We start from the raw sequence: 12,472 nt of genomic DNA, 5'->3' as shown, positions 1-12,472 counted from the left end.
TGCCTAGGAAGATAGCTACACCACACTAACGACAACCAGCCCTGGGATGCCTTCCTGCATTTCCTGTATCCTTAAGCTACTGATCCAGTCTGCCACTCTAGCTGCTTCTAACCTCCCGATGAACGCTGACTTCACTGACTGAACAGACTCCACTAAAATGACTTTCGCTTCTCTCAGAATTTGGGAGCAGGCAGTTTGGGAGACAAGGCATTGTTGAGCACAAGTATGGAGGACATGGGGTGTCTTGGCAGAGGACACAAACATTTAACACCGGAAAACAAACATCAACTGATACCGTCGAATGCATTTTAAGTCCATATCCTTGGAGGGAGGCACAAGCACATTAGATCGATTGCTCTCAAAAAGTGATCAAAAAGAACTGTAAAAGGGCCATGCTGCATATCCATGCCAGCAGTCAAATGCTGATGATAGATAGATAGATAGATAGATAGATAGATAGATAGATAGGTGATAGATACATAGATAGGTACATAGATAGATAAATAGATAGATAGATAGATAGGTGATAGATACATAGATAGGTACATAGATAGATAGATAGATAGATAGATAGATAGATAGATAGATAGATAGATAGATAGATAGATAGATGGATAGAAGGATGGATGGATAGATAGATAGATAGATAGATAGATAGATAGATAGATAGATAGATAGATGGATAGAAGGATGGATGGATAGATAGATAGATAGATAGATAGATAGATAGATAGATAGATGATAGATAGATAGATAGATAGATAGATAGATAGATAGGTGATAGATAGATAGATAGATGGATAGATGGAAGGATGGATAGATAGATAGATGATAGATAGATAGATAGATAGATAGGAGATAGATAGATAGATAGATAGGTTGACTGATAGATGAGATGTAGATAATAGATAGAAAAATAGACAAATATAAATTATTAGGCTGTTGATGTACCCTTAATCTAGCTGAGGAAAATTAACTTCATATTTAAAATCTCATTATATTTGCCCTTAACAATTATAATAAACAGTCAGTGTTCCACCTACAATTCAATGATACAAACCAAGATTTTTAACAATAAGAACAAGGAATAGAAATATTAAAATTGTATTATTTCACTGCCAAGCATCCAAAGATGTTGACACTGAGGGTTGGTGTTACCATGGCAGAGCCACTCTGTAGCTCCTGTATCTGTGGGGGTGTGAGCTGCCCCACCCATTCTGAGAACCAACTGGCCAACTTTTGGAAGACCCTCAAAAAAATCTCATATCCATTGGTCCTCCTTTTAGAAAATTACTCGATGTCTATACGTAATACAGAAATGTTTAAGGCAGATGTAGTATCTCAGGCCTATAATCCTAGCACTCAGGAGGATTTCCATGAATTTGAGCCCAAACTGGCCTACAATAGTAACTTCAAGGCCACCCAGAGTGAGATCCTATATTTCTTATAATTTCTTCAGTAAAGTATTATTTATAATGGAGATTATTATCAGTTTCGGTCCCCTTAAACAGTTCTTTAAAAATAGCAACAAAACCAGAGAGGGGCTGGATGAAGAGCTCAGCAGTTAAGAGCAAATACTGCTCTTCAAACGACCTGAGTTCAACACCCTAGTGGGTTGGGCTGAAGGAACTCCATCCTGAAGGAACCATCTGTAACCTTCTGGCCTCCAAGGGCTCCTGCACACATGGGAACACACCCACACACAAACACACACATACAATATTAATAATAATTTTCTAAAAATTCATAAAGGTGAATACTATATATACAATGCTAATAACAATAAAGAAATATTTCAGAGCAATATTTAAATCACGTTTGCAAAACGTTCACGACTGGATACGATGTGTTGAAAGAAAGGAATAAACAAATTTTATATATGATTTTGCAGTCGATCGATAAAATCCTAGATATAAGTTTACACCAAGTTAATAAACTGAACAGAATCAACTAAACTGTTTATACTGATCAACTCTAGAGATGGTGGGATTGTAGGCGACTTCAGTCAATTTTACTTTTCTTCTTTCTGTACTTTCTATTTTCAGTAGCAAATGAACAGAAAAGGGAAAAACATCTTATTTCTGCCCAGATACTGACAGATATAGCTACTCTGGGACGGGCTCAAGTTCTAGGTGCTCACAGCATTATGGATACAAGAAAGACAGAGGCTAAGCCAGGTGCTGAAAGAGCTCCTCTCCCTACCCAGAACCTTCCAGACCAGTCTTCAGACCAACTTGATAAAAGCTTCATCGTGTCTTGCAATAAATGAGTGGGCGCCATGGTACGAATTCTTATAGAAGATGGCACACATTCCACACACCAGACCCAAAGAAATGTCCTCTGGATAGTGAGCTCAGAAGTTGTCCTTTGCTATCCCACAGTCTTGAGAATACTTCCAAACACAGCAAGGGTTGTTCAGTCAGGTCCAATTTTATATGCACATCTCTTGTAAGCTCACTTCTTCCTATAATCTCAAACCTAGATAGACTCTGTGTTGGTCTAAGATGTACAAGTATTTATAGGATGTATATGCATATCTGTGTGTGTGACCAATTGATTGATGCCCTGTGGTACCCAGTACAGAATCTTCATAGCAAGTTTCTTCAAATCTGAGCCAAAGGGGAAAGTATAGTACTCCATGATCCTTCTACATAAATAGACACTTTGAAGTTTTCCAGCCTCCCCTCAACTCCACACACCCTTTTGTGAGCCTGTTTTATCCCTAGGAAGTGGGCAGTCAAGTTCCTCCAGACCACTATGGAAAGAGGAATGCGCATGGTTTTGAAGGGCATGGAAAAGCACTCAGCTGGTGCCTTGCCTTCCTGTGAAGGAACTGAAGGTGCAATGAGACAAACACAGAGCCACTGCTTGCCCCATTCTCAGAACTGAGGCTCTCTCCACAGACCAGACAGCAGAGAGCAGAATCAGAAGAAGGAGGGTACTAAGGAAACACAGAAGTTGTGGAACAGACAGGAGAACCCTGGGCATGCTAACAAGCGAGAATCCCACTGGGGCCTACCCAGAAACCAGCAGAGAAATGGTGAGACATTCCTTCTCAAACTCATATGGCCTCTGATGAAGAATGTGTGACCTGCCTGTGTCGCCCTTTCCCAAAGTGTCAAAGCCACGGATCTCTTAGCCAGTTGGCCCCGAGCTGTTCGGGACTCCACTGTTTTATTTACATGTTTATATGACTTTGGATAACATCCTAACTTGCATCCATACAGCAGAACTGCTGTGGAGATTATCTGAGCTTATAGATGCACCCCACTAAGAAGAGAAGCAAACAGACAACACACGCCCATAAGTGAAATTCTGCCATCGCGATCTGATCAGCCAAGTACCAGGGTCCATGCAGGTCTGACCAGGTTCAAGGAGCCCTTCAGAAAGCCACCCTCTGGCTTTGGCCTTAGACAGACAGTAAGCTTTTCCTACAGAAACTGCTGCCCTAACTCTGCACAGGTTGCCAGTCCCTGGGGCACAGGCAATAGAAACAATGCTGAGTTGTGCCTGCCCCAGCTACTGCCTATATCTGGAAAGAAGTAGCCAGCAAGCACACAGGAACCAGCACAGTTGGCAGGAAGCCTACATTCTGCAAACCCCAAGGGCAGGAAGTCCATGCACGCCAAAGGGTCCCCCACCACACCCTATGAGAAGGAAGGGCCAGGCAGAGGGAATGGGATGGGTTATTTCCTTTTCCAAGTAAGGCTTTGAAGAGTCGTTTCGAGGCAGTTAGAAACAGGGTGGCTAAGGGCACACACATGTTTCTCACACCCACCCGATTCCTGACCTTAATGTCACTTAATAAAGCCAGGCCTAGAGTCCTATCTGCAAGGAAAATTGCAAATCACTTGGCCGGGGCTCCGCATATGAGGTGGCTTTGTAATATGAGCAGGGTGTCCACTAACGAGAGCAAGACCATTAGGCCATTACACCTGTCACTCTGCCAGCTGAGTCGCCAAACTGCCATGATAAAAGTACATTATGCCCAAGGAGTGCCACCCAGCCCCCCTTGCAGGCAGCACACACTCATCCACTGCACAGAGAACACCACTGTAAACAGCTTGGAACTCGAATGTAGGATACTTCAGGCTCTTAGCAGATAAGAATGTTCCCCTTTCCTGGGGGGCAAAGGCGGGCGGTCTAGTAAATAAATAAACAAACAAACAAACAAATAAATAAATAAGTAAATAAATAAGAGAGGTGGGGAACAGATGTTTGGTAAGTGGGTTCTACCATAAAGCCCAAAATAAAAGTGAGAGACACACCCTTTGCACCCCTAAGCTAGGTCCTGGGGCTGCAGGCAGCAGGCAGAGGCCTTCCGTGCAACTGTGGGTCCACCAGGCCCCAGGAAGAGCACATAGGCAGCTGGGTTGCTCCGTGGGTTTGCAGTGCAAGCGTGTTGCAGACAGCAGTAATTTATTTATCCCTGTCATGGAACATTAACAATCTGTCTGGAGCTTGGCAAGCACCAACTTGCACTGTCATATAAACTGTCTGACAAACCTAAGAGTTTCATAAATGCATCTCTTCTCCCAGCAGACAACAAAACATCGTTCTTTTTAAAGAAGTTGTCGTCTTTTCTGTTTCTCTTTCTCTCTTCCTTTTCCAAACACTGAAGAAGGGGGGCAGAGAGAGAAAACCAGCAATGAAAGAACCCATGCACTCGCACATGATCTGTCGGTGATCTCAAACCACTCACTATTTTCCCATATCACGTAAATAAATGAATGGGGTGGGGGTCGATATGGAGGTAAGCTGTGAGGCTACTGGGTACTGAAGCAAAATCTGTAAAACAAAAATACAGTCATTAAAAATTAATAAAGGGTGTGGATATGCAGCCCCTACCTCGTTCCACTCTAGGGGATTTGAGCCAGACATTCTGTGTCCTCATTAACTGAATGCTGGCAAGGCTTTAGTGGGTTCTGGGAATGCCAATATATTAACCAGAAGACTTTTCACATACCCTTTAGAGTTTTTATTCTAGAAAAGTCAACCATTTGGCACAGGAGAGCCTTATTTTTGTCCAGAAACGCTCTCCAGCTGCCAATCAAGGGAGAAATTACAGCTACATTCTTCATAATTTCCAAGACCTAGCTGGAAAACAAGTTTGGTAGAGAGAGAAGTAAGTCCTCAAAAAAGAAAAAAAAAACAAAAAAAAAAAAAAAAAAAAAAAAAAAAACAAGAAAGCCTAAAAAGGTCAAAGTATCGTTGTTAGTGGGAATTCAAAGAAAAGCAATCATCTTGAAATCACATGGATCCGTAACAACACAAACATCAGTCTCACATCTTCCTGTAAGAGAGGAAAACCAACATTAATTGGAAATTTGAACCCAGCATGTGTACGTCAGTGAACTCTTCGGACAGTTGTTTATTTCCTTTTGTTGTCGAGCATGAACACAATTAACACATACATGTACATGTGAGCACATACGCACACACAATCCACCCCCAAAGTGGCAAGTGCTGGAGTTATAAAATTCAAATAGTATGCAGATTCCTATTCCTATTGTGTGTGTGTGTGTGTGTGTGTGTGTGTGTGTGTGTGTGTCTTTATGTGTATGCATATGCATGTGCAGGCCAGAGATCAACATCAGGTCTTCTTCAATCTCCACCGTATGTTTTGAGTCAGGGTCTCTCACTGAATCTAGACTTCAGCAGTTCAGCCAGACTGGCTGGTGAGCAAGTCCCAAGTATTTGCCCAACTCTGCACCTTCAGCACTGGCTTCTACATGGGCACCAAGGATGCTGACCCAGGTCCCTGTACTTGCACACCAAGCATCTTACTGACCTCCCCAGGTCCCTACTTTCTTAGTTTAAAACTCACATTCACTTCTCAAGTCCCCTCATAATATATGTCAAGATCTATTTCCTATCTAACAGCCCACATTGGCAGTAACTCTGACATCAGAGAAATAATGCCTGCTGGGAGATTTTTCTCCAAAAGGGAAGGACTGAAGAGACGGGGAATAAGTGCTTCAGGAGAGATGGACAGACCATGGAAGGAGAGGGAAACAGAGGGACAATGCAATTTGCCACCATTAACATGTGACGCATATGAGTGTTGAATATCTCTAACATTTTCCAGGTTAAAATGCTATACTACTTTTACAGCCGAGCCTTCCTGAGTGTTCCCTATCAGCTCTGACCACCAAAGAGACATATCCATACACCCAAATTCAGCAGAAAGAAAAGAGGAAACATGACCAGGATTTCTATAAAGATCTAACCAATCTGCACACTTGCAGGTATTCCTCCCCACAATCCTAAGGGCTTTGGCTTTTTATGATGACAGGACTATCCCGCATACTACTATAAAGTGGCAGACTTGATATGGGGTACATGCGCTGAAATCCAGAGTTGGGGTCTTTCCTTGCCTGCCAGACAGAAACTACCCAGAGGCCACAAAAGTCATCCTTCCCTCTCTGAGTCCCTGGCAGGGTAGGAATCAGCTCCTCTAGCCACCCTGGGATAAAAAACAGAAAGTGACCCATGAGCCACAAGGCTTCTCTGCCAGGCTGTTAAGTCAAGCAAGACTACAGCACAGCCCCAAACTGTAAACACCTCTGCAGACAGGTCCTTGCTCTAAACATGCCTGGCAACAGAAATTGTTCCTGGAACAGTCCGGAGTTGGGAGAAATGTTGGGGGCATGACAGTAAACATTTGCCTGTGGATGTATACATTCTAGTGCAGAGGGGTAGAGAAAACTGAAATGATGTGCCAACAGAGTGCCACAAAATCCCGTAAGAAGCAGCTGGCCCTGGCTGGACTCCACTGCAGGATCATGGCCATGAAAACCAAGCACCCAGGAGGATTCAAGAGATAGCCTTAAATACCTGCTGGCGGGAGGCTTTCCAACACAAACGCAAACTTACAGGGGCTGGAGCCACAGACAAGGGCAGCAAACTCTTCCAGTGCTAAGAGCAGAACACTAAGAAACTAGAGAGATGGTTTTTTTGTTTTAACAAGGGGAACGGTACCTACAATTCAGTAAATCTGTGACATTTACAGTTCCGGCTCTAATTCTTAACTGTGTTCTATGTTCATGGAAAAGTTAATCTGTTAAAGAACTAAGCTTTCACTGGGATGACAGAAAACAAGTATTGAAAATCCATGTACTATTTTCAGACCCATTATTGTCCGAGTAATGACTCAAGTTTGGTATTATTTCTCTACCGAACACATATTCTATATTCCAAAAAGAATGTGCAAAGGCAGACTTACAATGCTGAATTTAAACCATAGGGAAAGGCTGTTAACTTCTTCCATACAAAATGGTGTGAACCTTCCGTGAAATCAAATACCCTGTAGGCCCAGGGTAAGAGGGTAAGGTTTGGGGGTACCCAATAGAAACCAATAGAAAGCCATTCCAAGGCGGGCCTGGCACTGCTAGCCCAGCATAGCCCCTTACTTTTTTACCTGGTGCTAGGAATGAAAGCCAGGGTCTCAGTATGCCAGGAAAGCCAGCTGCCACTAAATGCTACCTCTTCGCTCCAACGTTCTACTTCGAAGATCCAACAGGGTTCCCCATCTCTACCCTTCACACCCCGCAATGCCTAACACACAAAAAGGTCACTAATAAATATCGGTCATAATTAACTTTTAACTTTTAGTGAGGAGTTCAGGGATGGCAAGTTGGCAAAAAATAATAATAATAATAATGAGAAAACACAACAAAGGAAACAAACTCAGAGGAAAGAAGAAGCCAATCAAAATAATCCTTTCGAGCTCATTAAGAATCTTTGTGGAAAAACAAAATATGATGTTGACTGATGTGGGCCACTGACACGCAGCACTCGCTCCTGTGCTGGGGCAGAAGCTAGGAAGACCCACTTGTTTTAACGAGTTTCTCGCTGTCCTGACTGGCCAAAGAGAGAGATGCCTCTCCAGGTAACCCGGAACGCATGCGCCTGGTGTGGGCTCTTGGAATGACGCCCACCCACCATGCGTCCCTGTGATTCTGAATCCTCTGCTCACCGAAAACTCTTCAATTAAAAAAAAAAAAGAAAAGAAAAGAAAAGAAAAAGAACGAAAGAAGAAAGAAAAAAAGTTTAAAAACAAGCAAGCAAATGTTCTCTGTGGCACCTCAACCAGTTAATGCACAGTCTGCTGTCTCCCAGCAGCGTACTCACAGGGCGCGCCCCCAGCCGTGCCCAGACGGCACACCGGGCAGGGGTCCCAGGAAACCTCCTTCAGTCTGTAGATAGCAGAGCCCACAACAAAGGCAAGTGCAGGGCCCTTCGGCTGGGTGCTCTTCGCTTCCTGTTTATTCCACCGTGAGGGTCAAAGAGAAATTCAACACACGCCTGCTTCCTCCCGGCCCGGAGACCCAGCCTAAGTGTAACAGCAGCCGCCCCAGACAATCGACTTTGCCAGCCAATGCCAGGAGCCCCGGGCAGCCCACGGCCGACGTCAAAGCGCGGGGGGTGAAGGGGGGACCGGGGGAGACGGTCTGAGGTCTGGGAAGCTTGGAGCCTGAGCTCCGGGGCGCAAGGTGCAGGGGGAGCCTGCGGTGCCGACTCGGGGCCGCTCCCGCGCCGCCTTCCCGCTGCTGACTTCCAGCTCCCACACACACACACCCCCCAAGACTGCCGTAGCTCTCACGCAGGCCTAGGAGTGTCGCCGCTTGGGACAGGCACCCTTGCGCCCACCCGGGCGCCGGGTGCTGCAGGATGAAGCAGCTACAGCGGGACACACTCTAGAGCACCCGGTCCCGGTCGGTGGGCATGACTCCAGCCAGCCGAGCGCTCGGAGGATGGGCAGACGCCCGGGCAGCCCTCCGCGCCCACCCGCAACACAACCTCACAGACCTGGTGCGTGGGTCTCCGGGACGCGGGGACTGGAAGAGCACTGGCCGCCGGCGCAGTCTGGCGGGCATCCCGGCCCGTTCCCCGCCCCCCTCCCCCGCCCGCCCCAGCTCAGAGGTGAACTCCGGCCAGACGCCGCCGAGACCGCGGCGGGCGGCACTCACCTGCCGCAGCCCCTGGATGGGCGAGCGGGACCGCCCACCGCGCAGTTCGGCCACCGGCCCTGCGGGCTGCGGGGGAGGGGCAGCACTCCGGGTGGCGCGACACGGCGCAGCGTAGCTCTTTAAGAGGGACCTGCCACCGGGCTCTCGGAGCTCCCCGCCCCCCCTTTCGCCTTCTCAGGACTTGCAGCCTGTCTGGCGGCCGCCGCAGCTCCTTCCCGGCTCGCCGGGGATCCCCGCCGGCTGACGGGAGGGAGGGAGGGAGAGCGCCGGTGCTGTCAGGCTGGGTCCCGCGTCCCGCCACCACGCCGAGGCCGGGTCTGTCTCAACTCAGCCTCGGCCGCTCCTCCCCCGGCTCTGCGGCGAGGACCCGGCGTGCGGCCAGACGGCGGGGGCGGGGGGGGGCGCCGGGGGAAACGGCCCCGCCCAGGTACACACACCCCCACCCCCAGGCTGCGGGTCCGGAGCTCCGGGGAGGAGAAAGCAGAGGTTGCAGCAGACCCGGGACCCTGAGCCCTGTAAAGAGCCTGGAGCTGGGGGCGTGAGACAAGCGCTCGCTGTGGGTAGGGTAGGCCACGGGAGGTTTGAGGAGTGGGTGGGCATCTACTGCCTCCTCGGGCTGTGAATGCCCACCCACAGCAGAACTTGATTCTCTGCTCTCAGGCACACAGTAGGACTACGGGCCAGTGAGTGGGAAGGGTTAAACGTCTGGGGAGCCCCTTCCTCCAGGCTGGAGAGAATCCTCTGGACTCCCCTGGTATCATGCCCTTTTCTAGGAAAATGGATCTGGACTGGACATTGGAATGGATGGCTCTTTTCTCCTGGAGCTATGACCCTTTGCCCTTGAAGAAAGACCTCCAAGTCCTACGAAAGTCCTGGACAGGACCTCCAGTAAATGCAGACAATAAATAGGTCATCGGTTCTCCGGAAGTCGGAGCACAGACTCTGGTCTACCCAGCCATGTTTGATGGAGATTGATTGCTGCCACCGCCAATTTTATTGCAGTCAACACAGAGAGTTGAGTTTCTCTCTGCAGGAACTCAAGATACATGAACCCAAATTTCAAGTTTGGTTTTAAAGAGATGGAAATTATTAAAGGGGTAACAGTTTTCAACCCACCCCCCAATTCCCAGTTCTTATGTTTATGATGCCAGAGAAACGAATGTTTTGAAACCTGCAGTTAATTCATCAGTAACTTTTCCGCTAGTGGAATATTATCTTCATTCAGTTTTTAAGTCTTTAGTTCTACTCAGCCACCATAGCGACCCATGTTTGTATGTGTGCTGCCACAATGGAGAAGCTTGTGAGAAGCGCTTCTCACAGATTGTTTTTACCTAACCCTCGCAATAACAGGGAGCCATTCCTCACTTTACAGATGATGAAGTTGGGGTTGTGAACCATTTAGTGATGTGCCCCCCCCCCCACAAAGATAAAGGTTTAGCGTCGCTAAGCGGCCCCATCAACACCCGGTGTTGAATCCGCATGCTACACTGCCACCTATCTTCAGCAGCTTTAACATCAGTTCTGTTGAGCTCATTCCGGGAACTAAGGCAGCTTGCTCTGCCAGGCACTGTTCTGGCTCCCAGTTGTGAGATGCTCAGGTCCAGGCTAAAAGAGGAGCGGTGTAAAGGGGGAAGGGTGTGGCTTGGAACCCCGTTGAAAGGACAAAAAGCAACCCAGGTTTGTCTCTCCTTTTATCTCCACAATGTGTGCTCCCCCCACCCCCAACAATCCAACTTCACAGTTCCTCATCTCACAAGGCCTCCCCTGCCTCCCTCAGCAAATCTAGTCCACATCTTTTACAAAGGTTCTGCTTTTCTAATCAAACCATGACAGACTAATAATGTCACGGTGTGCCTATCTCCTGTCTTAGCCGAAGACGGTATAGAACCTGCCTCTCTAAATACAGTTCTCCCTAAAGGGGGGGCGGGGCGTCCCATTAAAAAATGGTAAGCTACTTGAACAGGTACTTAACAATGTAAAATTCTTTACATGGCCAATAAGTGTGTGAAAAAAAGTTCAACTTTCGTGGAACTCGTGAAAAAAAAATGCTCACTAAAATAGATGATTTTTCAAAACCTGACCTTTCTGAATGTTAAATAGATTGGGGTCCATCGGAATGTGCATATCAGGCGGTTCCTTTTCCAGGGCGCTTCAAGAAAAGCGGACACAGAGGACAAAGAAAATACAAGAGCAATGAACTTTTTGACAACTGGCTTGTTAAAATGCAAAAGGAAACCTGAAAACGACCCACTGTCCTAAGTGCATGAGGGATAAGAAGATTTGGGCACATTCATATAATCAAGGATTAAGTACAGCTTAATTCAGAGCCACCAATAGACACAACATGGATAAATGTCCCAAATATTTACTTGACTCACAGAAGACAGGCCAAAAGCATAATGCTTGTGATTTGGTCTTATTTAGATGATGTTCCGAAGTATAAGAAGATAATAGTTGGTGATGGGGGTTAAAAAACTGGGGGCTGGAGGGATGGCTCGGTGGTTAAGAGCTCTCGCTGCCCTTGGAGGAAGAGCACTGGGGACAGGCCTTTGAAGGGATTTTGAGCCCTTGGCCTCTTCCAAACAATCTGCCAATGGCTCTCAGCCTCTGGGGGTCACATATCAGATACCCTGCATATCAGATGTTTATATTACAATTCATAACAGTAGCAAAACTACAGTTACAAAGTAACAATGAAATAAGCTTACAGTAGGGAGAGGGCAGCCACAACAGAAGGAACTGTGATAAAGGGTCACAGAGTTAGGGAGGTTGGGAACCACTGCTCTTTGCTTCCTGGCCACCTCTACCACATGCGGCCATATGATACACTGTGCCAGCAAGGCAAAAAGCAGCAGGTAAGGCAACCGGACTCGAACTCTAAACCCTGGGTGTAGAAATAATCTCCTTTCCAACTGATTTTCCCAACTTTGTATCAAAGAAATGGAAAGCTGCCACAAGCACCCTACAGTACCCCCAAATTTCTAGCACCTTGTCCCTCTTTGCCACAAAGAAAGGCTCCCCATTTCCATGCCAACACCATGTGACTGAACCTGTCCCTCCAGGTTTCCTTGGAAGCTTCATTTGATTTTCCTTCTACCTGGCTGTAGCATGAACAGCAAAGCTGCCTCTATATAAACGCCTGGGCATTTCCTGCAGGAGGACCTAATTGAGGACTGCCTGAGAGACCAGAGATTGCTGATACAGACAATACCAGCTGTCTTCATCAGGGTATCTATTCCTACACAAATCATCATGACCAAGAAGCAAGTTGGGGAGGAAAGGGTTTATTCAGCTTACACTTCCACATTGCTGTTCATCACCAAAGGAAGTCAGGACTGGAACCCAAGCAGGTCAGGAAGCAGGAGCTGATGCAGAGGCCATGGAGGGATGTTACTTACTAGCTTGCTTCCCCTGGCTTGCTCGGCTTGCTTTCTTATAGGACCCAGGTCTGCCAGCCCAGGGATGTCTACTGGTGGCCTGTTCATCAGAGATGGCACCTT

General features: G+C 47.0%; 1 protein-coding gene across 1 annotated transcript in view; it reads right to left on the bottom strand.

The window, feature by feature from the left end:
• Nucleotides 1–9,208, bottom strand: part of LDLRAD4 (low density lipoprotein receptor class A domain containing 4) — a gene marked incomplete at its 5' end in the record, with an annotated part of 293,783 nt that extends 284,575 nt beyond the window's left edge. Inside the window, one exon of the mRNA XM_080920024.1 lies at nucleotides 8,973–9,208. The remainder of the gene's footprint in view (nucleotides 1–8,972) is intronic.
• Nucleotides 9,209–12,472: the final 3,264 nt, after the last annotated feature.

This window comes from Micromys minutus, assembly GCF_963924665.1.
Source record: "Micromys minutus genome assembly, chromosome: 8".
Lineage (NCBI taxonomy): Eukaryota > Metazoa > Chordata > Mammalia > Rodentia > Muridae > Micromys > Micromys minutus.
This window is presented reverse-complemented; position numbering and strand designations above follow the sequence as displayed.